Here is a 23069-nt window from a genome sequence, read left to right as displayed (position 1 = left end):
AAAGGTTACTTAAATCATACAGGCCAAATTTATGCTCACACTTCCATTACTGATGCAAAATTCAAAAAGGAAAGACTTTTTGAAACAAAGCCCTCAAATTAAAGTCTAGGACTACTACCATTCATAGATGCCTAAAAATAATCAATAAGTTCTCTACAGATGATGTAAAGTTATGACTTTGCCAAACAGAAACATACTTATTAAAGAAAATCTAAGTGCTGCATATGTTGACAACATAATTCACATTTTCCCAATATCAACAAATAATAATTTTAATCAATATGATAGTAAGGAGAAGAGTACATTTTAATGAATTAAGAACAGCTCTTGAAAACAAGGAGCAATATGGATAAATCCAACTGAGACCAGTTGGTATAAATGTGAAAAGATTATTAACAATTTTCAAGGGAGAAAAACATACATTCACAAAACCTTTACTTTAATACACAACGTCAGGAGCAATATTATTCAAGATGCCAGCCTAACCATTTTCAATCAGACAGATTCTTTTCTTTTTCCACTCATCTATTCTCTTCTGTTTTGCAATTCTTGTCAAATGGTTAAATAAAAACAAATTTCTTGTGGCTTTCCTTTCTCCAGTTGGGATGGAATTCATTAATCATTAGACCTGTACTTCTTAGTTTAATATTAATGATCTAAGAAGACAAAAAATTCATTTTCAAATGGCTAACTGAAAAAGAGGTTAGCACGAATATGAAGTAAGGAAATTATCATTTTTGTTATTTTCATAAATAGTCTGCCAGCTAGACTTTATTAAATAAACGGTTACTATGTGCCAGACATTGTACTAAACTTCTGGAAATACAAATAGAAGACAAAAGAAAGATGACCCCTGTTCCCAAGGACCTTGTTTTCTAATGAGGGAAGATGTCATTAAAGGAAGAGGAAGACTAAATATGAAGGTGAAAGTGTCATGTTTGAAATTATGTCACTGTTACCTGTTTCCACAACACAATTTTTGTCCTGTCTATCTGGGATACATAGAAGTCATATTGGGCAGGTACTATTTCTCTTAGTGATCGGATTAAAATTATATTCTTCCTTTTTTCAAGGAAATTCTATGGAAAATATAAAATACCTGAAAATAATAAAAACTCACCAAGAATATTTTTGCTTAAATAAATGCATGCAATAAACAACAAAAAAGCATATCAGTTAATAATTCTCAGTTTTTCAGTCCCTTTGATTCGTCTTCTATTCTCTATTATCATCAAAATTCCTTTTAAAATTGAGTCACAACTGATCTGACCATTCTGGAAAGCAATTTGGAACTATGTCCAAAGGGCTATAAAGTTGAGCATATCCTTTGACCCAGCAATACCACTATTAGGTCTTTTTCCCAAAGAGATCATAAAAAGGGAAAAGGGCCCACATGTACAAAAATATTTATAGCTGCTCTTTTTGTGGCAAAGAATTGGAAATCGAGGGGATGCCCATCAATTGGGGAATGGCTGAACAAGTTGTGGTATTTGAATGTAATGGGATATTATTATGCTGTGAGAAACGATGAGCAGGTGGATTTCAGATAAACCTAGAAGGACTTGCATGAACTGAGGCTGAGTGAAATGAGCAGAATCAGGAGAAAGTTGTACACAGTATCATCAACATTGTGTGCTGATCAACTGTGATAGACTTGACTCTTCTCAGCAATGGTTCAAGATTGTTTCAAAGGACTCATGATGGAAAATGCTCTCCAAATCCAGGAAAAAAAAGAACTGTGGAATCTAGATGCAGATTGAACCATAGTATTCCTACTTTTCTGTTTTTCTTTTTTGAGGTTTTTCCCTTTTACTCTGATTCTTCTTTCACAGAATGACTAATGCAGAAATATGTTTAATATGGTTGTACATGTATTACCTATATTGGATTGCTTGCTGTCTTGGGGAGGGTAAAAGGAGAGAGAAAAATTTGAAACTAGAAATCTTAGGAAAACAAATGTTGAAAACTATCTCTACATGTAACTAAAGAATAATAAAAATCTTTTATAATATAAAAAATAAAATTGAGTCACAGCAAATCACAGAAAATGTGATATGGTTTACATTTTTAATAAAAACTTAATATATATTGCTACAAAATAGTATAATATGGGAGGAATACCAGCTAGGACTTATGAATTTAAGAGATGAGGGTAAGGGAAAAATTAGGAAGGAATGGGCAGAACTAACAAAATAGCATCATTAATATAAAGTATATGTTTCCAATATGGTCCACTACATTCAGTCAATGACAATTAGAAAATTGTTTCAATTTTTGCTTGCTCCCATTTCAAAATCTTTTAAAATACTCGACTATTTCTCTTTATATCTCTCTATAACAATAATAGCTAATATTGATGCTATATAGCACCTCATGGGTTTCAAAGCACTTTGCACTGATCCTCACAATAACCGCATGAGGTTTTTGCTTAGCCCCATTTTACAGATGAGGACACTGAGGCCCTAACAGTTTAAGTGACTGATGTGGAGTTGCATAACTCACAAGTATTTGAGACAGGTTTTGAACTCAGGTTTTCCCAAATCCAACTTCAGTACTCTCTCCAATAGCCAACCTAGTTGACATAATCTCTCCATGTCCCTCACTCCTATTCTCACTTTCACTCTCACTTCCTTTCCTCCCCTTATTCTACTCTGAAACTGATAATTTACCCTATTTCCATAATCATAAAAAGCCAGTCCACAAAACAAGTTGTAAAGATAAAGACATGCTTAGGGTCTAATATAAATAATAAAGGACATAATAAAAAATAGACTTAGAGCCTAGGGTGAGTTGTGCAGGCAGGCACCCTGCTATCCCTCCAAAATGTTTGATGATGGAAATCATTAAACTGGCAATCTAAAGCCCTGGCTAATGCAACACTGTTTGGTTTTGAGGGGGAATCTGTGGGGGTTATTTTGGCAGGGTCAAGGGAATCAGACACAAATTACAGTGGCCATAGGTACTATCTTTGTGCCATTTCTCTCTCATATAACTAACCGGAGGTCATTGGAAGGAAAGCAGGGCAAATGGAGAATCAGAGAAGTAGGCAAGTCAGGCCATACAAATGCTATGATCCAATGATTTTTGAAATCTAGAGGAGAATCTTATTCAAACATGTATTCACATCTACTCAGATGGATATGTGGTCTCAGTGACGTCAAAATTCCTTTCAACAATACAAATTGCAAACCTTTCATGGCTGATCAAACTGTGTTACTCTTGTCTGGAAAAGACAGGTCCTTTTTAAAATAATTTTCCCAAAGTGTTCCACCCAAATTTCTGGGCACCTTCCTCATTTTTTTAGTCTTTTCTAGGACATGAGACAAGCATCAAGGTTGCCCACCAGTCATCCCTCATTTACACCATATGACCAGCCCATCATCTTTTTTTCTTTAAGGACATACTTTACTCCAGGCTTCCTGACCCTCACTTGTGATCTACTGCATACAGCCTGCTCCTATTCCCCCACATAACTCTTCACTGCCTTAAGAGTTACACTTATTCTTAATTACTTGGAGATTGAAGTTCTTCATGAGCCACTATCATACAATACTTATAAAATATTAGTTTCAAAAAATGGATCTTTATTTCAAGAAAAAGTTTGGGGTTGTTACAATAGCTCATATTATAGTCCCTAAATTAATACAGCGATATAGAATAGAAAACTAGATAGAGTGTCAATGTCTTCTTCTTCTTTTTTGCAGGGCAATGAGGGTTAAGTGACTTGCCCAAGGTCACACAGCTAGTAAGTGTCAAGTGTCTGAGTCTGGATTTGAACTCGTGTCCTTGTGAATCCAGGGTCAGTGCTTTATCCACTGTGCCACCAGCTACCCCCAATGTCAATGTCTTCTAATGCAAGTTTTGGACCCAGAAGAAAACCCTTTTTCAATGCAAGCATCACAAATGGACACAATTATATTTGGAAGCATCATTAAACAAGACAGGTTCTATGAATTTCCTACCAGAAAAATAATTCAGTTCATTTTATGTTTATTAAGCACAAAGGATGTGCATGGTTTTGAAGTGATTGGTTCCAAAATGAAGAAGTTGTGCTCCTTCAAGTAATTTAAAGCTAAGCAGAGAAAGATAAAAAATAGACAGATAATGATCTGGTGCATCAAAAGTCTATCTTCAGCCCTAACATCTTTCAGAGGTCCAGGAATGGGTCTCCACAGTTCACTGGACATTATTTATTTGCATATTCTGTAGACTCACCCTATCTAATATGACACAAATCATTCCCCTGCATTAATCTGCTCCTCCTTGTTAGGAATTAATGGGTTCTTTTACACTGTTCTTTCCTCACATTTGAATCTTGGTTGCAATCTTCAACTCTTGGCTTATTCCTCATAGTCACTACTATGGCTTCCCAGACAAGTGATATTGGCCATGTCTATTGTGAGTCATTCTACTCAACTCAATTTAATTCAATAAATATTTATTGTGCATCTACTAAGCTCAAGGCACTGTGCTGGGTGCAGTGAACCTGCCCTAAAGGAAATGATATTGTACTAGGAGACAGAAAATGGAATGCGAAGTTTGGGGAGTGGCTAATAAGCAAATGCGAATTGTGTAAATAGAAGTAATATGACATGCCTGGAAAGGTGAGTGGGAGTCATATTGTTGAGGGTTTTAATGTCAGACTAAGAATTTTGCATATTATCATAGACAAAAGAGGGACCCACTAAAGATTTTTGAACAGGGAAATACCTTGACCAAACAAACCTGTGCCCAGTATTAACTCTCTGGTAGCTCTGGGAGAGATGGATTAGAGGTGACATGGAAGGAAATATGGGAAATGGGGTAGATGAGGGGAAAAAACTATTGTACAGGTGGGAAGTAATGAATATCTAGACTAAGGTAATAGGTCAGAGAATAAAGAGAAGGTGACCTGCAAGAGATTTTGTGGAGGTAAGACTAGGCAACTGATTGGATATGAGTATGAGAGAAGGATAGGAAGGGTCAAGGATAATTTTGACTTGCACACCTGGGTGCCTGCAAGGGTGCTACTATTATCAAGAGGAATACTGAGTTGCTTTTAGTGCAGAAGGAGCTGGAGGTAAGAGGAGGAAAGAATGAATATGAGGGAAGGCCTACCAGACTAAGACTGAATACACAGAATATGGAGACACAATCAGGGGTCCCAGAGGAGGATGTACCAGGAAGCACCAATGAGTCTAGAAAACCAAGAAAAACCCTATCAAGATGAATACAGAGACAAAAGCAAAATGATCAACTCTAATATCCAGCACACTGTCTAAAAGAGCATCCTATTTCAGCATGACGCTGTATCCTAGCAGTATATTGATCTTAGGAGACTTGAATCTGAATCTTAGGCCTGAAACTCATTAGCTTTATGACCAGAGAAAGTTACGAGCTCTCAGAAACAGTTTCTTTATAAAAACGTGAATAGTAATTATGCCACAGGACTTTTGGAAGGAAAGTCTTTTTAAACAACAGTTTAAAGTCTTTTTATAAATTGTAAACTGGGTTATAGAAATATGAGTTGTTATTTTTCGAAGGGCAAGGGTTTCAAAATCTTAACACTAAATCCTGCAGATTCGATGGCAGATTCTGGACCTTTCCTATCTCTCTTTCCTCATCAAAATGTATCTGTTCTGGATTTTATTCCATTAAATATCTGTTAGTTGGACAGTGCAGTGGAAAGAATCCTGGGTTTTCATTTAGACCTGTTTGAATCCTGCCTCATACCTTTATTACTTGATGAATGTTGGGCAAGTCACTTTACCTCTCTGGGACTCAGTTTCTTCTCCTGCAAAATAAGACAGTTGAACTAGATAACCTTTACATCTTTGCTAAACCTAGGATCTAAATATATATCCTAGAAATTGATAAACCAGTTATTCCTCTGGTGCTATAAATTAACCAAATAATTCAATAAATCAATTAAGCAAGCATTTGTTATCTGCCTACTATGTGCCAGATCATGTACTAAGTACTCAAGGCATTTTTTTTTCAGGGCAATGAGGGTTAAGTGACTTGCCCAGAGTCACACAGCTAGTAAGTGTCAAGGGTCTGAGGTCAGATTTAAACTCAGGTCTTCCTGAATCCAGGTCTGGGGCTTTATCCACTGTGCCAGCTAGCTGGCCCTAAGATATTTTTTTTTAATTTAAAAAAAGAGAGAATAAAATAATCCCATTTTTCAAGTTCTATACTCTAGTGGGAGAGATCCATACAAGAATATATATAAATAACTAACTAAATATGAATTCAAAGAATTTCTTTTCTTGTATGTGACAAGAAAAACAGCAGCTAGTTTTAATGAGTCTTTTTCCCCCCTAGGTCACTTATATTTTTATAGTGGTTTTTAATGCCTCAACTTGAAAAAGTGTCAAAAATTTTAGGCCATAATGACATTCCAATTGGTAAGAATTTGTAGACTTTTCACTAGCACCAATAGGTGATCAGCTGCTGAACTTCCATGTATGGTGAGCCTTAGCTTCTTTTTTCTCTGCTCCTGTAGTACAGAAGGTGAGAACAGAAGCAGTCTGACTTTCCCAAAGCACAGTGACTGGCATATAGGAAGTACTTAATAAATGTTGATTTACTGACTGACTGACTGACTGACTTGCACATGTATCCATTGTTCAGTATTCAAAGGGATTTTCTTGGCTTCATTTACTGTAGATGTCCAAATCTAAGAGCAAAAAAAATATACGAAGAAAGAAAGAATTCCATAGATCTGTCTGAATTGAAGTCAAACTATACAGAAGTAATTTTAATGAAAACTTCCTTTATCTCTGTGAAGGACCTGGAAATTCCTTTGACTACATAGGCAAATGTCAGCCAATGGAAATAAATTCCATTATTTCAGTAACATCAAAATTAGAACACACACACACACACACACACACGCACACACACACGCACACACACAAACCCTCAGTTAATGGATTTGTGTTTGAGGAAAGGAGATAAAGTGATAGTCAAGAAAATATTGACTCCTGTTACCAATTCTAAATAAGGCATAATTTTAGCCTAATATAGAATTCCTATCTGGGAACAACAACAACAACAACAAAACAGTTTACAACAGATAGCATATTGTTATTTGTGTGTGTATGTGCATAAATACATATACATATATGTAGCTAGGTCCTCATTAGTGTGACTAATATATCCTGCGAAGTAGCTATACATTTTCAAATTTGCACTAATCAAAGTTACAATTATGGTAACTGGTTAGGGCACAGTGGAATTATGCAGTGAGAACTTCAATAATGCAACCACTTAAAAAGATTCATTATTTGTACTCCTTGGTATTTACCTGTACCATACAAATAAAATACTATTGATTAATCTATCTATCTTTCTATTTATCCTCTCTTTCATTATCTATATAATATCTTTCTGTCTCTGTCTTTCTGTCTCTATCTCTGTCTGTCTGTCTGTCCAACTGTCTCTCTGTCTCTCTGATCACACACTATTTCTGTCAATCACACCAGTTGGTAAAAGGGAGATGCATACTGAATAAAGAGCCAGCTTGGAAGCCAGAGCTAGGTTTAAGTTATATTGGCTGTGTGATCCTGGACAAGTCATTAAACCTTGTTATTCTGTATTTATTTTTTACTGTGTATGATAGAGTTTCTAGTTCTTTTCATGAACTATGTCCTTTCTTAAACAAGATCCTTGGGGGCATAGATTATATTTAATTATAGCGATACAATTGTCCAATATAAAGACAGCTGGGTGGAATGGATAGAGAATTTGCTTAAAGTTAGGAAAATGTGCATTCAAGTTTCATCTCTGACTCATATTGGCTATGTGACCCTGGACAACTCACTTAATCTCTTATTACTCTAGGCATCTTACTAAGACTAAATCATAGAGAAGATGCTGATTTATAGGGGTACAAGGAGTTCCCTATAGAAATTAAATCATAGGTGTTGTTCTTATATATCAGTCAGAAATTAGGTACAAAGATCATTCTTTTTTTTTATTGTACAAATACATTTTTCATTACCATCTTGATCACCACTAATCAGATAACATATCCTTTATCTATACAGAGGAAGCATCTGTATTTTTCCAAATCTGGCCTGTAAAACAAATAAAAACTCCACAAAACATGGATGTGAAAAGATTAATCAAGCCAACTCATAAAAAGGAAAGAGACAGAGACACACAGTGAGATTGGATTAATGATAATACACCTAATAGATAAACCATTGGTTAATTTGATTAAAAAAAGAAAGAAGATAATACACCTAAATGTTAGATAACTAATTACTATGAAAACAACATATTTTAAAAATAAGAAGTATTCCAAAGAGAATGTAATTAAAAGTTTATTATCACCAAAATGAATGCATTGTACACAGTAAAATTTAATATCTACAAACAGAATGAATAAAGTCAAGTTCTCTGCTGTTTCAAACTCAGTGACTACAAAGTGGCATAAATAGCTAGCAGGCAGATGTGCAAGCAGCTTCAACTTATCACCTTTGAGAAAACATGAGTAAAAGTAGACCAAAACCTAACAGAAGGGAATATTGGAATTCCATTCCATGAGGTAATAGAAAACTTTACCTTTCTCAAGGCAATTAAATTTGAAGTAAAGGGGAGAAAAAATGAGGATGGGAAAATAAGTAGTTTATTCTCAGTACTATTTTCCATCTTCATTCAATTGGAAGTGAAGTGTTCAGTACTGGATTGCTATTTTTCAGGCCTACTTAGCAAAGAAAGTGATGGAAACCTCCCACAATAATTCCAGCAGCAAATACACATAATATGGTTCCATAGACTTGGGCTCTGATAGACTAATGATAAATTTCTTGCCTGGTACCAGATTTCCTTCAAACTTCCTAGTCATTTCTATAAAATGCAATAATCAGTCTTTGCTGGGGCCATCATGTTCACCTCCTTCCCTAAAGAGACTTGTATTGCACAATCTGAGATCTGAAAAACTCAAATGTTTTCTTATTTTGTCCAGAGCTGTATAACCACTGTACTTGCCATACACTTTCATGTTATGTGCATAGTCCTGACTTCTTTCCCATTTTCCAACTACTTGTCTTATGAGTCTCCTATTAAAAAGTAAGTTTCAGGGCAGCTAGGTGGGGCGCAGTGGATAAAGCACCGACCCTGGATTCAGGAGTTCCTGAGTTCAAATCCAGCCTCAGACACTTGACACTTACTAGATGTGTGACCCTGGGCAAGTCACTTAACCCCCATTACCCCTAAAAAAAAAAAAGGTAAGTTTCCTGAAGGTGGCTATTATCTTTTGTTTGTTTGTTTGTTTTTAGGGGTTTTTTTTGTTTTTGGTAAGGCAATTGGGGTTAAGTGACTTGCCCAGAGTCACATAGCTAGTAAGTGTTAAGTGTCTGAGGCTGGATTTGAACTCAGGTACTCCTGAATCCAGGGTTGGTGCTTTATCCACTGCGCCACCTAGCTTACCCAGGTGGCTATTATCTTAATTGCTTGTGTTTGTAAAAATATTTTATTAACTGGGCCTAATATGTGGACTGTTTTTAATTCCGTATGGGCCGTTTATAAAATCTCATACTACTCCTCCCAAATTTATAAGCAAACAACCTCTTTTATTTAAAATAAACAAAGCAGGGTTTATTTATAAAAATAAATGTAAAAAATAAGGGTAAAGAAATGAAAAGTTTTATGACCTGACTGCATTTTAAACTTTGTCTCCTTCTGGTGCATCTCTCTTGTCTGTGCGTGTGCTACCTGAAAGCCTTCTCTGCAGCATTCTCCCTTCTAACACAAAAGCCCCCTTCATTTTGTCGACTCCCCCTTTACATCTCCCTGCATCTCTTTTTATTTACCTCCTCTCTCAGCTGAAATGGAGGGAGAGGGGCAGCTCTGCTTGGGGAGCCTGAGGCTAATTTTAATGCCTACATGTTTCTTCCCTTAGCATTTAGCATAATGCCTGAAACAGTAAATGCTTAATAACTGCTTGTTCTTTGTGCTTAATAAATTCTAGATAAATACGCCTATTTATCATGTCACTATGTTTCCACTTCTTTCCCTGCCTCCCCTCCATCAATTGCCTGTTTTTCAAAGTAAAAGACATAGGAGATGAAAAAAGAAATGGGATCAAAACTAGTAATCTATAATTGAAGTGATATGATCCTATACTTATGCTTTTGCTCTCTTTATCCCACTTAGATCATGATAATTTGGTCTTATTGTTGTGCACTTATATCCAACTTTTCATGACCCCATTTGGCATTTTCTTGGCCAAGATGCAGGAGCGGTTTGCTATTTCCTTTTCAACTAATTTTACAGGTTGAGGAAACTGAAGCCAAGAAGATTAATTGACTTGCCCAAGGTCACACAGCTAGTGTTTCAGGTTGGATTTGAACTCAGGATGATAAGTCTTTCTTATTGCAGCCATGATACTCTATCCACTGTACTAGCCAGCTGCCCTTTTACTGTTTCTATCTCTCATATGAACCTTCCCTTTAAAAATCTGATGCCCATAGCTGAAGTTCATTTTTCTTGAGAGTATCCTTCCTTCACCTCTACCTTCTGTCTTAAATACCCTTCTTCTTTTTCCCTGCATATTTGCACACTAACCATTTTGTAAGTATGTGTTCAACCATTCTTGCATTTCCATATACTAGAGGGAAGAGATCAGATTAGATGCCTTTTAGATGGCTTATTCAGTTTCAGAATACTAGAATGTCCTTCCTAATTCCCCAAGTTCACACTAATGTCTTCACATTTTAATTATTGTTTTAACTATTATTTTTATCATTTGTCAATTCATTTTCATTATGACATTTGTACAATGAAAGTGGATATTCCCAAAGTATACAGCACATATTTTGACATCCATTTTCTACTGGAAATTGCCTTCATTAACACTGAGAAATCTAGTAAACGTCACAAGTCATCTTACTTGAAAGATTACCAAATAAAAGAAATATCCAAGCATTGTCTAGACCTGCCAGAAAGACAAACTAAGCTCTGGAGACTCTGAACTTGTTCTCCTTGGCGTAGATCCAGTAAACTATCGTTCGCATCAATTGTTCTTATTTTTTTCTTTTCTTTCTTTTTTTCCTCAAGAAAAGCTCTTTAATGAAATCCACCCTTAGTTTTTACAGAATGAGATAAAAATTCTCCCACAAAACCTCGGACATTTTTCACCAGATTTATTGGTCCTAAGAATTTTTTTTATACCCCTAGCTCTTGTGATAAATCATACATTTACCCAACACCTTCCTGCCATCTTTAGGTTATAGGTTTAGTGTAGAGAATGAAAAAATCCTCTGAGGAAAAGAAATTCATAAAACAAGAGGTGACAGAAACAAAACTCAGCACAGAGAATTTGAGGAATGTGGAAGCAAATAAAAATCTCTGGGATATTTTCCTTTCCCTATTCCTCGACATTGCCTTACTATTCACTACTGTCTTCTATGTATTTAACGATTTCTTTATCACTCTATAACAAGCCTTGCAAAGCTTTCCTTCTTTGAATTGGGATTTACACATTTGTTGGCATCTAATAAGACTGCTAATGGCCTGTTCATAGCCATTCTATTCACTCATTCATTTATTCATTCAACAACCACTCACTGAACTCCCACTACATTTAGATAGGTAAGGAGAATAATACTTCGCCATTGCCTTTCCCCATTGCACCCCCCCCCAAATTCAAGGCATGTGTCCTGCTATTCAGATACTTACATTTTGAAGGAAATATTTGCTACTAATTGTTCATAGTCTTCTTGTCTATATTATTATCCACCATTGCACTAGATTTAAGCATTAATTTGCAAATTTTATTTATGAAAAATCAAAGAGGTTCATAAAAATAGTGTTGGAAGATGCTTCAGAATCTAGATGGCTCTGCCTCTTTACATTGTTGATACAATCCTCATTTTAGAAGATGCTGAGGAGCTGACTTCTGAGAGATGTGAAGAAATATAATGTAAATGCCTTGGAGAGACCTCAAACATTCCCAGATATTCTGTAACTGAATCTGTTATAGAACCTGGTCTGTTAGCTACATGATGAGGAGCTTCTTTGATTCGTTACTGAGGACCTCAATGATCTTTTGGGGTATATCTATTGATCTTTATTGTGTTAGAGATTGAAATATCTTATTTTTATTATGAGAAATTATGACCTAGTAGATACCCTGTAAGGGTCACAAGTGTTCTGGAGGGGCCTACAATTCACACTTTGAGAATAATTGCTTTAGAATATGAATTTCACATATCCATTCTCTTGGGTAAGTGTGGTATAGTGTAATGAGCAACAAACTGAGGACAAATGGACTATTTCTTGTACTGTAACTAAATTTACCATGCATTTTTGGAGAGCAACTAAGTGGTGACTTTGGGCAAATCTTAACCTCTCGAGATTTGTGTTATGTTTATAAAATGAAATTGAACTAGATACAACCTGATGTCCCCTGAATTATAAAAATATATTATTTGAAATGACAAACTATCTATCACAGTTTCCTCATCTGTAATATGAGGATAACAATATATCTTCTTTATGACTCAGGGGTTTTATGAGACTCAGATTAGATAATGAATGTGCAAATATGTTAACAGGATATAACATAACATGATAATGAGAAATTATATTTCTATTGCTTATTTAAGGTTTCCAAAGTACTACACATATTTTATTAAAATGTATCCTCACAACAACCTTGTCAGGTAGGTACTATTATTATTTCCCTCATATTAATAAAGAAACTGAGACTAAGAGGAAGCTAGCTGTTTCAGTGGGTAGAACACTGTACTTGGAGTCAGAAAACCTGAGTTCAGATTCACATTAGCTGTGTGACCCTGGGCAAGTCACTTAAGCTCTTTCTGCCTCATTTTCCTCATCTGTAAAATGTGGTCAATAATTGCACCTACCTCCTGTGAGGCAAGTTAGATACCTGTGAGGATCAAATTAGATAGTATCAGGGCAGCTAGGTGGTGCAGTGGATAGAGCACCAGCCCTGGAGTCAGGAGGACCTGAGTTCAAATCCGGCCTCAGACACTTAACACTTACTAGCTGTGTGACCCTGGGCAAGTCACTTAACCCCAATTGCCTCACTTAAAAAAAAATGAGATAGTATCTGTAGAGTACTTAACACAGTGTCTAGTATATAGAAGATGTGTGTGTGTATATATATATATATATATATATACACATATACATATATATGAGAAAATAATTATTAATAATGGATTTCTTGGGGAGACCCAAGCACCCAGTTTTAGTTGGGTTATTCTTCCCCCCACTTCAGAGAGTTCAATTTTTAGGAGGAAATTTTAATCCTGTGCAGTGGGTACAATAGAAATGGAGATATAGACTCCTTCATTTTAGCTCAGTGAACTGATGGGATTAAGCCACACCTATCTGGACTCTGACTTTTCCTCTCAGGGAGTCTCTCCCATTAGGCCATGAGGTCATGGTAGAGCTCATCATAATATGGACCACCTTCAGGTCATGTCAGCCAATGAAATTGAATGACACTGACCAATTAGCTTTGATCAGCCTGTGGTGACTTGCATCTACCAAAAGAAGATAAAAGCCAAGACCAAGAGTTAGTAGCCATCTTGGGCTCACACTCTTGACCTGGACCTACTGTCTCTTGGTGCACTCTATTCTTAGGCCACAGTAGGTAATTTAGTGTTTCTGAACCCTGTTTGTTAGGCCACGTGCTCTCTTAGAGACAATATGGTGCTGGGGGGTTTTATGCCTGTGTTAAATGCCACGCAGTCAATACTCTTCTAATATTTAATATTAATTAATAATAAATGCTTACTGCAAAAAATGTTGCAATAGCCATTATTATAGAATAGCCATTAATATATAAGAAGTAAATAATTTAGAAAATCCAGGCTAGCCCCCCAAATCATTTAGCAAATACAATTTGGCAATCATAAAACACACACAGATGCTAGTCAATATTATTATATGAGAGGTGAAGTAATTTTTCCAAATCCAAATCACTTCGAAGTGAAGTACTCTATTTACTATGTCATAGTAACTTTTCTTCAAAGACAATGAAAATAATTATTATTAACATGAAAACCAAAACCTGCTTCTTTAAGCAAAAGTTTCAAACATTCATCTGTTTAAATCCACCCAATCATAGACATTAATCGCCTAGAAATATATGATCGACATCTACCATGTACAAAGATTTCTTTTCCATTTGGTATTTCATGTTTCTATCTCTATTATTCTATGGGTTAATATTCCTCTAGCATTGCAAGAACCACTCAGTTCCATTTCTCTCCAGGGAATTTAGACAAACCCAATTCTGAGAGTAACTTCAAAATTTTACAGAAACTCATAATTAGAAGAGGGTTAGTTCAGGGCAGCTAGGTGGTGCAGTGGATAGAGCACTGGCCCCGGAGTCAGGAGTACCTGAGTGCAAGTCCAGCCTCAGATGCTTAATATTTCCTAGCTGTGTGACCCTGGGCAAGTCGCTTAACCCCAATTGCCTCACTAAAATTTAAAAAAAAAAGAGAAGAGGGCTAGTTCACAGGTCATGTACTCTAATCTGGAGCTGGAAAGGAATCTCCTCTACAAAGTGTCAAGTGGTTATCGAACATTTCTTTGAATACTTAAAATGATGTAGAGTTCACTATTGCCTTCTGCAACTGCCTTTTTGTTTTTAGGACACCACTAAACACTACAAAAATTAATAATTCTTATTGTATATGTAGTTTCTCTGCAAAATTCACTCATTGCAATTATAATTTGTTTTCCACATGATAGTCTTTTAGATAGGTAAAGATGGCTAGTACTTTTTCATAATTGTTCTAACTAAAGATAGTTTCTTGAAAACATCTTTCTATGTCATGGTCTCAATTTACTTCCCTATTCTGATCAGTATCCTTTAGACATGTTCCTATTTGTCATTGTTCTTACTAATACGTGTTGTCCAGATCTGAATTCAGTACTCAGAATGTCTTCTGACTAGAGCATTATACTTACACTGGGACTTTCATTTGCCTCATGCTGGATATCTATCAAAATTCAGCCTAAGATATCATTAAATTTCCAAATAAATTATCATTTGAAAATTATCTTTAAAAAGATATAAAGATATACATACAGACACTCATATGTATGTATTTTGCATATATGTGTGTATGCATGTATGTATGTATAAAACAGTTTCCCAAAAGTCTTTATGCAGTTTTCTGCTATCAAATGCTTAAAGCTGCACAGAGATTTTTGGGACACCATGTCGATGTATTTATATAAAACTATATATAATTAAAATTATACCTACACACATAGAACTACATATTGATATAAATGAATACATGAATACATACTCATTTTAATGTATGGATATCCATGTGTTTATTTGTTGCAGTTTGGAATAACAAATCTCTTTAATTTAAGTTTAGAATAAGTGGGTTGAACATCTGTCTTAAACTACATAAAAAGGGCTCCTGTCTTTTTCATTCTTTATGTACAGTATACCTTACCAGCTAAAAGACAGGAAAAAAAAAAGTGCTTCAGAAATGCCTTGGAAAAAGTCAAAGAGAGCAACAATATAGGTAGCAAGGTGACCTCCCTCCTATTCTTCCCATCCCACTCCAGCACAATTTTATTTGCTTTGACAAATTTAATGTTTACTGTTGAGAACCACAAGGGGCACTTAAGACTTTCCCTTCCACTCCAAATGGCTTCTCCAGTAATAAAGGAAAAAAAAATCAATGGTGCTGAATTCAGAAAGGAGCAACCATTTCAAAAAAATCTATCCCTCTCCTTCTAAACATTAAGAGAATACTAAACCTTGACTGATCCTGAAACTACAGTACTCACCCCACAAGAAAATAAATAAATAAATTAGTGGAAGTACGTAGAGAGATCAAACGATCTCTTTGTGCATTGAGCCTACATTCAGGAACCACAAAAATCACCTAATCCAAAACTGGGAACCTAAAAATGCTACAAATCCATCTATATAACTTTTCTACTAAAAGAGATTAAAAAAAACTTGTCTGAGGAGAATATAAATGCAACTATATGCATATATAGAAATTCAATAAATCCCTAAAATCTGTTGTTTTCCTATATTTTGATCATACAACACCAAGTGGCTACAATTCTCATTTAATTTGTAGGGTGAATCATTATATATCAGTTGTGAGCCTTTAAAGGCTATATGAAACGTGAGCTAGTCTAGTCTTGCTATTGGATTCTAGCTTTACGCTCTATACAAAGGGTATAGAGAGGCTGAATCAAAAAAACAATCATGCTTAAAAGATGTCTTCATTATTTTTAGACATTGGAGTGATATCTTCTACAACCTAGTTCTTTTCATTTTGTTTTATTTTATTTTCTATTTTGAGATTGGATCTCTATATTTTCCGTAGGTTGCCAGAAGTTCAGTGGCCACTCATGAACTAGATTTATATGTTAATCAACACAGAAACTTAAACCTGCTCTTTTCTTCCAACCTGGGCCAGCTGACCCCTCTGTAGGAAACCTGATCTTCCTCTGTTCTTGGAGGCTCACTATAGTGGTAGGGGACAGTGCTGCCTTTCTATTAGAAGAGAGGCCTATTGCAATTAAGAACTCCACAATCCAAGCTACTCATCATGCTCACCTTCCCTAGGATTAACAACTCTAGGCATGTGCCACCACTTCAGGGTGTTAAAACAACCCTCTATTTATTTTTGACATTTTATGTGTTCCTATATTTAGAAGAACAATTCATATGTTGACATCCTTCCTCCTATTAACAGGAATGTATCTGAGATTCACATTTAAATTGCCAAAGCTTTGGTGTGCACAGGTACACACTAATATGTATCTGTATGCATCCATTTAAGCAATCCATGTTCTTATTCCGGCAAATGAATACAAGAACAATGTAAAAATGTGAAATATAACGGAATATTTATTTCTACACTAAGCAAGAACTATTATAACAGTAGAGGTAAGCCAATAATGAAGTAACATCTTTACTAGGGTTGGCATCCTACCTAATCATCTTACTCATATACACTTGAAATATGATCCCTATTTCTCAAGAAAATGCAAACAGCAACTTCAATTATTTTTTCCCAAAAGGTAGTATGGATAACTATTGAAGGATATGGTTGATGTTGCCTAAGCAACAGAAAATTATCTGAGTAACTCTATGCTAGAAAGTTTTTAATAAGTTTATTATAAATCTAACATTGCAGATAGTCATACAAAACCAGTTTGGATTGACATTCATCATATATATCTTTTGAATTATTCATTCTTTAGGAAAAGAATTGCCATGTTGGTGTTTCCTTTGGAAAATAAGGTTTCTTATCTGTATTTATTAGTTATGGCTTAACACATTCATTTCCTGGCTTATGAAAATAAATTTTTCAGTTACTCTATGAATTAAAAAAAGTCAGTTGAATGCAGGGATACCATCTGTGAAAAATTAGACCAATAGTTCTTCGGTATTCTGTATACAAAGATGCTTGATGGATTTAATAAAATGGCACCAAAAATAGTAATAGCTTTCACAGAGATGTACTTTGCCATAAACTGTTCACTTTAAAACATATCCTATTTAATGCATAATAGCTGGGTTCTGCTGGGGGCTGTGTTGGGGATGGGGGGAGTCTCCTATATGTGTTTGTTTTTCAGGCAATTGGGGTTAAGTGGCTTGTCTAGGTTCACACAGCTTGTAAATGGCAAGCATCTGAGGCAGGATTTGAACTCAGGTCCTTCTGACTTTAGGGCTGGTACTCTATTCACTAACCCACCTAACTGCCCCCAGTCTCCTATATGTTGATTGCATTTAAGTCACATATGCTGAAATGAAATATTTATTTTAAAATGCCCTCTCCCAAGTGTTCCATTTCCACTTTAAATGATGTGTAGGTACAAGTTAGACTGCATCTATAAAAGAGATGATGACCACCTTCCAGCTAAATTCTATATTCTAATTTTATGTGAGCTCTTTGCTCTACCTATATAATAATATTTCAGTAGAAATAATCATTTATAGGAGCCTGTAAACAGTGTGAACTAGAGCTTTGGGTTTAGACTGAAAATATACGGGATATTTGGTCCCCCAAATTTTGACTTGACAGAAAATTCTGATTTTCCCAATAATGTCCAGGTACCAAATTACTCATTTTTTTGAGTTCATCTCACAGGCAGAGTCTTTGAGGATTCCTATAAATGATATGAAACTAAGAAAGCCTCACTAAATTCAGGCACTAGTAGGGCTTAGGTCAGTGCCCTATACACAGTAGGTAGAAAAGAAATGTTTACTGTCATTGCTACTGTTGGCATTATGGGAAAAATTATGGTTAAAGTAACAGTACTATTGTGGCAACTAGATGGCACAGTTAATAGAACATGGGGCCTGGAGTCAAGAAGACTTATGTTCAAAATTTACTTTAGACGTTTACTAGCTTTGCAACCTTAGCCAAGTCACTTAACCTCTGTTTATTGTATTTCCTCATCTACAAAATGAAGATAATACTAACTACTTGCAGGGTTGTTGTAAAGTTAAAAGGAGATGCTTGGCACATAATAAGTTCTATATAAATTGTAATTGTTACTATTATTGTTATGGGCCTAGCACCCCAGAAGTTTTCTGGGGTACTTCTCCTTAGGAAATTAAACCAAAAGACAGACACACCTAAAGAGATAAGTGGCACTGAATCAGGACCACAGCCCTTCATTCCAGTCTCCCCCAACCCCAGGGAGATAAGATTAGGTGTGGCTTCTCCCTTTGAGGTGGGAGGAGGAGAGAGATGGTTTGAAAGATCTGCAGCCACCCCTCACCCAACTCCCTCAGCCACCACCACTGGGGGATGGTCCTCCCCCAATAAAGTAACTTTCCACAGTCAGATGACAACCACCATCAGTCCTCTATAAAAGTACCTGCCTGTCTCCTGCTCGAGGAGATAGGTATATCTCACAGCCATGCCTCTGTGTTATGCCTTCTCCCCCCTGAGAAAAAAAGTCCAAGGATTTCTGTCTTGGTTCCCTTTCCCAGCACCCTAAATAAACTCTTATTTTATTCTAATTGCTTTTGTGTGCAAGAGGGTGTAATTGTTTAAAGAGGAATTCCTAAGAACCCCTACCCCTACCTCTATCACTAACCCCCACTCGATTTCCCCCATAACAATTATTATCAAGTTATTCAACTGAATTTGTATTTAGTCAATGGTAATAAAAATTTAGCTAACACATTCTAAGTTCATAGGATGAGAGAAATAGAACTAGGAGAAGCCATTGAGGTCAGCCAACTTTCTCATTTTCGGGATGAGGAAACTGAGGTCAAAGGAGAATAAATGACTTGTCCTAGGTCACATAGGTAATAAGCATCAAAGACAGGATTTAAATTTAGATCCTTTGACTCCAGGTATATTGTTCTATTGATTATCTACATAGATTCTAGAGTTGTTGAAGAGAAATAGTAGAAAACAAGTCCTTGAGTTGACTAACTTCAGATTAATGCTAAGATTTGAGTAAGTCTGCCTTACATATGGTCAGTTGCATATGCATTTCTACTTGAACAGGGCCAAATGTGCTCACTTCTCCACTGTGGCCATACAAAAAAGAAACAAAACAAAACAAACAAACAAACTGTAATGGGAGGAAAATGGGTTAAGGGTTTGGGTTAGGGGTTGGGGTTCTTAGGAATTCCTCTTTAAAGAATTACACCCTCTTGCACACAAAAGTAGTTAGAATACGGTGGTAGTTTATTTAGGGGCAAGGGAAGGGAAGGGGGGAGGGAAGGAAAACCATGAAAGAAATCCTTGGACTTCTCAAGGGGAGTTGGGCACAAAGCACGTAGCTCAGAGGTACCAATCTCCTTGAGCAGGAGACAGGCAGGTACTTTTATAGAGGACTGATGGGAGTGGACCATCTGCCTGTGGAAAGTTCCTTTAGTGAGGGAGGACCATCCCCCACTGGCAGTGACTGGAGGAATTGGGTGAGGGGTGGCCATGGATCTCTCTTCAAGACACAAAGGCCGCAGCCACACCCAAATTTATCTCCCCAGGGGTAAGGGAGACCAGAATGAAACTTGGAGGGCCCAAAGTTAGCTCAGTCTGATTTGGTTCCACTTATCTCTCTAGGTATATCTGTCCTCTAGTTTAGTCTCTCAAGAACAAGATTCCTCGGTGTGCCCCAGAGAAATTCTGGGGTGCTCTGCACCCCATGACAAAACAAACTCCAAGTAATTAAAAATAAAAATAAAAAGCTTCTTCACTGCCCTCACAAATATCAGCCACTGTTATTTTCATATGCATTCAGTAGAATGGCCAGTCTAAAGCAAAGTCTTGATGGGGCACAGGTAAGGTACAATTTTAATAGGAAAAAAAAAAAAAGCAAAAATTAGAACACAGGTTATTACAAAAGTATATTAGATCGGTTAGCATAGAGACCAGGACAAATAGGCTTTACATAAAGACACAGTGTAGTTCAGTAGAAAGAGTATTAGGCAAAGACTCAACAAAACTTTTACTGAAGTCATAGTTCTTCCACCTAAAATTGAATGGGAGGTGGGGGAGGGCAGCTAGGTGGTGCATTGGAAATAGCACTCACCTTGGATTCAGGAGGAACTGAGTTCAAATCCAGTTCTTGACACTTACTGTGTGACCCTGGGCAAGTCACTTAACCCTCATTGCCTTGCAAAACAAACAAATAAATAAATAAATGAAAAATGAAAAATAATGTTTAAAAAGCTGAATGGGCTTTCATAATTTATTTAACTTTTCAGAGTTTTACTTTGTTATTCTATAAGTGGAGATAAAAACACTTCCATTACAAAACACATAGAGTGAGTGTGAATATCAGATATTTTCTAATGGTAGAGAATTATTGCATGTATCGGTAAATATATTAGTTATTTGGGCAAACTTGTAATGATATATAGTAAGATTTTTTTTTTGTTCAACAAAATTGGTTTAAAATGATCTCATGATTTTAGAAATTGGCAAGAGCAAGGAAAAATATGACCATATATCTCATCTAGACAAAAATGGAAAAAAATCCCATGGTGATAATTAGCTATTGGTTCCCAGAACACAGTATGTTGGAACCAACCCAACAAATGAGTACTGCAGAATAGTCTGGCAAACATACACTACACAATCGTACTTCCTTCTGTATAAATGTCTCTACAGAATAAACTATCAAATGCCAAACTATATATCCATGGAACAGTAGTGCCAACCAGATCCACAGGATAATTAGCCTGGGCCCATCCAAAGAATTCCTGGGACTGAAACAGAACTTCAATGAAAACTCAAGTACAAAGTATTTGGATAGAATAGAAAAAAAAATATCTATGGCTCCTCCCAGCATTAACAAATTCCACCCAGGGAAATACACAAGGGAAGTTGCCTTGTAATTCAGAATTTTAAAAGGGAATTGGGTATCATGTAAACAGCAGGTAGTAAGCCAACAAGCATACAGGGTACACATTCAAGATGGATATAGAACAATCCAAATGTGTCACCAATTCCCAGAAAACAGTGTCTCACTATCCAGTGATCATTTTTTTTTTCAAATGTTCAGTATACATATAAGGTTTAAAAGCAAGAATTACATGTTCAGGGCACAATTAACACAAAGATGCTTTTTTGATGATGGTCATACCCTATAATATGTAAATTAAATGTTTCCAAAATGAACAATAATTAATTTTTAAAAATAAAAATTGTCAAATGTATTGTAAGGGAATACAGTTTTCTGGTAATATTCTATTGTCTCATTAATTACATTTTATTCATTCTCCTACTGTGAAAAAAGGAGCTCATTACAAAGAGTAATTGCTTATATGATATAGGAGGCATATTTGTATATTTCTCATAGGCATCCTATTGCAATTTACTGACAAAACTGGTTCTCTCTGGTCAACACAAGAATAGCTATGTGAGGAATCTGATATTTTGTAACTGAGAGCAAATCCTTAATGGGATTTACTGAGAAAGGAGCCCAGATGGAATTAAATCCCATCAGTATTCTGCACTTTGGTTCTGATGGAAAATTGTTTTCTTTCATCCTGTTTCTTTTTTGTTACTTTATGTCAGGAATTACCTTTTTTCCTATCTTTTTTTCCTTTTTTTCCTCTCTTTGGTATCATGGAAACCTCTAACAATTGGTGGTTTGAAACTTATATTCCCCCTTTAAAATGATATCTTTAAAATATATAAAATACCTAGGATTACAAAGGAAACATTTACATTGAAGTTTAGTTTCTCTGCCTCTCTTTTTCTTTTTTTTCCCATAAAAGTATTTTATTATTTTCCAGTTACATGTAGATATAGTTTGCAACATTTGTTTTTATAAGATTTCTAGTTTCAACTTTTTCTGGTTCCCCCCTCCCCAAGACAGCAAGCAATCTGATAAAGGTTATATATGTACAATCACATTAAACATTTCTCTGCATCAGTCATGCTGTGCAAGAAGAATCAGAGCAAAAAGGATAAACCTCAACAAAACAAAACAAAAAAGTCTATCTTTTCTTTATTTGTGTCTCTGTCTCTCTCTTCCTCTCTCTCTGTCTCTGCCTCTGTCAATCTACTTACAAGCACAAGTTCGAGTTATTGCTTTACATAAAGATCATTGCACTGAGAAATTTTTGAGTTTTGTAACGATTGGAATAACGCCACCTGCTGGATACTTACTGTAGAAGAGTTCTGCCCATGAAGGGAAGGTCTTTGAGGGCAAGACCAGGAGTCAGGAAGTGACGCGAGCTAGTGGGAGGAGGAAGAAAGAGACTGGTGCTCAGTCTCCCGGCGCTTTTTCCTCTGGACTCTGGCGGAGAAGGGAGCTAGAAATGCGCTCTCCCTTTAATAGATAGGAATCTAGACCTTTCTCTCTCTCTTTACCAAATTCTTATTCTCCTTAATAAATGCTTAAAAGTCTAACTCTTGCTAAAGCTTATAATTTATTGGCGACCACTCATTAAATATTTTAGACAGACTAGCTAGAATTTTAGCCCTTAACAGATGGCTGACCACGAAGAGGAAAGCTAAACCTCAGTCTTCTGATCTTCTGGTTGGGTAAGAAATTTCCCCTCCCTCTCCCTTTAACTGCTAAGTACTGGTGTACTGGCTGTGTTTTCCCTTTAAATTTTTTCAAATGGACCTTTT

General features: G+C 36.0%; 1 protein-coding gene across 8 annotated transcripts in view; it reads right to left on the bottom strand.

Moving 5' to 3' along the window:
• SNTG1 (syntrophin gamma 1) overlaps positions 1–23069 on the bottom strand; it is a 1086140-nt gene that overhangs the window by 862267 nt on the left and 200804 nt on the right. The window contains exon 2 of one of the 8 annotated variants that reach the window (XM_043977923.1): positions 6590–6658. The exons of the other annotated variants lie outside the window; for them this stretch is intronic. The gene's annotated coding sequence lies outside the window, so the exon portion shown is untranslated. The remainder of the gene's footprint in view (positions 1–6589; positions 6659–23069) is intronic. 8 annotated transcript variants of the gene reach the window in all.

Source organism: Dromiciops gliroides, chromosome 1 (assembly GCF_019393635.1).
Source record: "Dromiciops gliroides isolate mDroGli1 chromosome 1, mDroGli1.pri, whole genome shotgun sequence".
Classification (NCBI taxonomy): domain Eukaryota; kingdom Metazoa; phylum Chordata; class Mammalia; order Microbiotheria; family Microbiotheriidae; genus Dromiciops; species Dromiciops gliroides.
The sequence above is the reverse complement of the archived record's forward strand: the minus strand, read 5'-3'. Positions and strand labels throughout refer to the sequence as shown.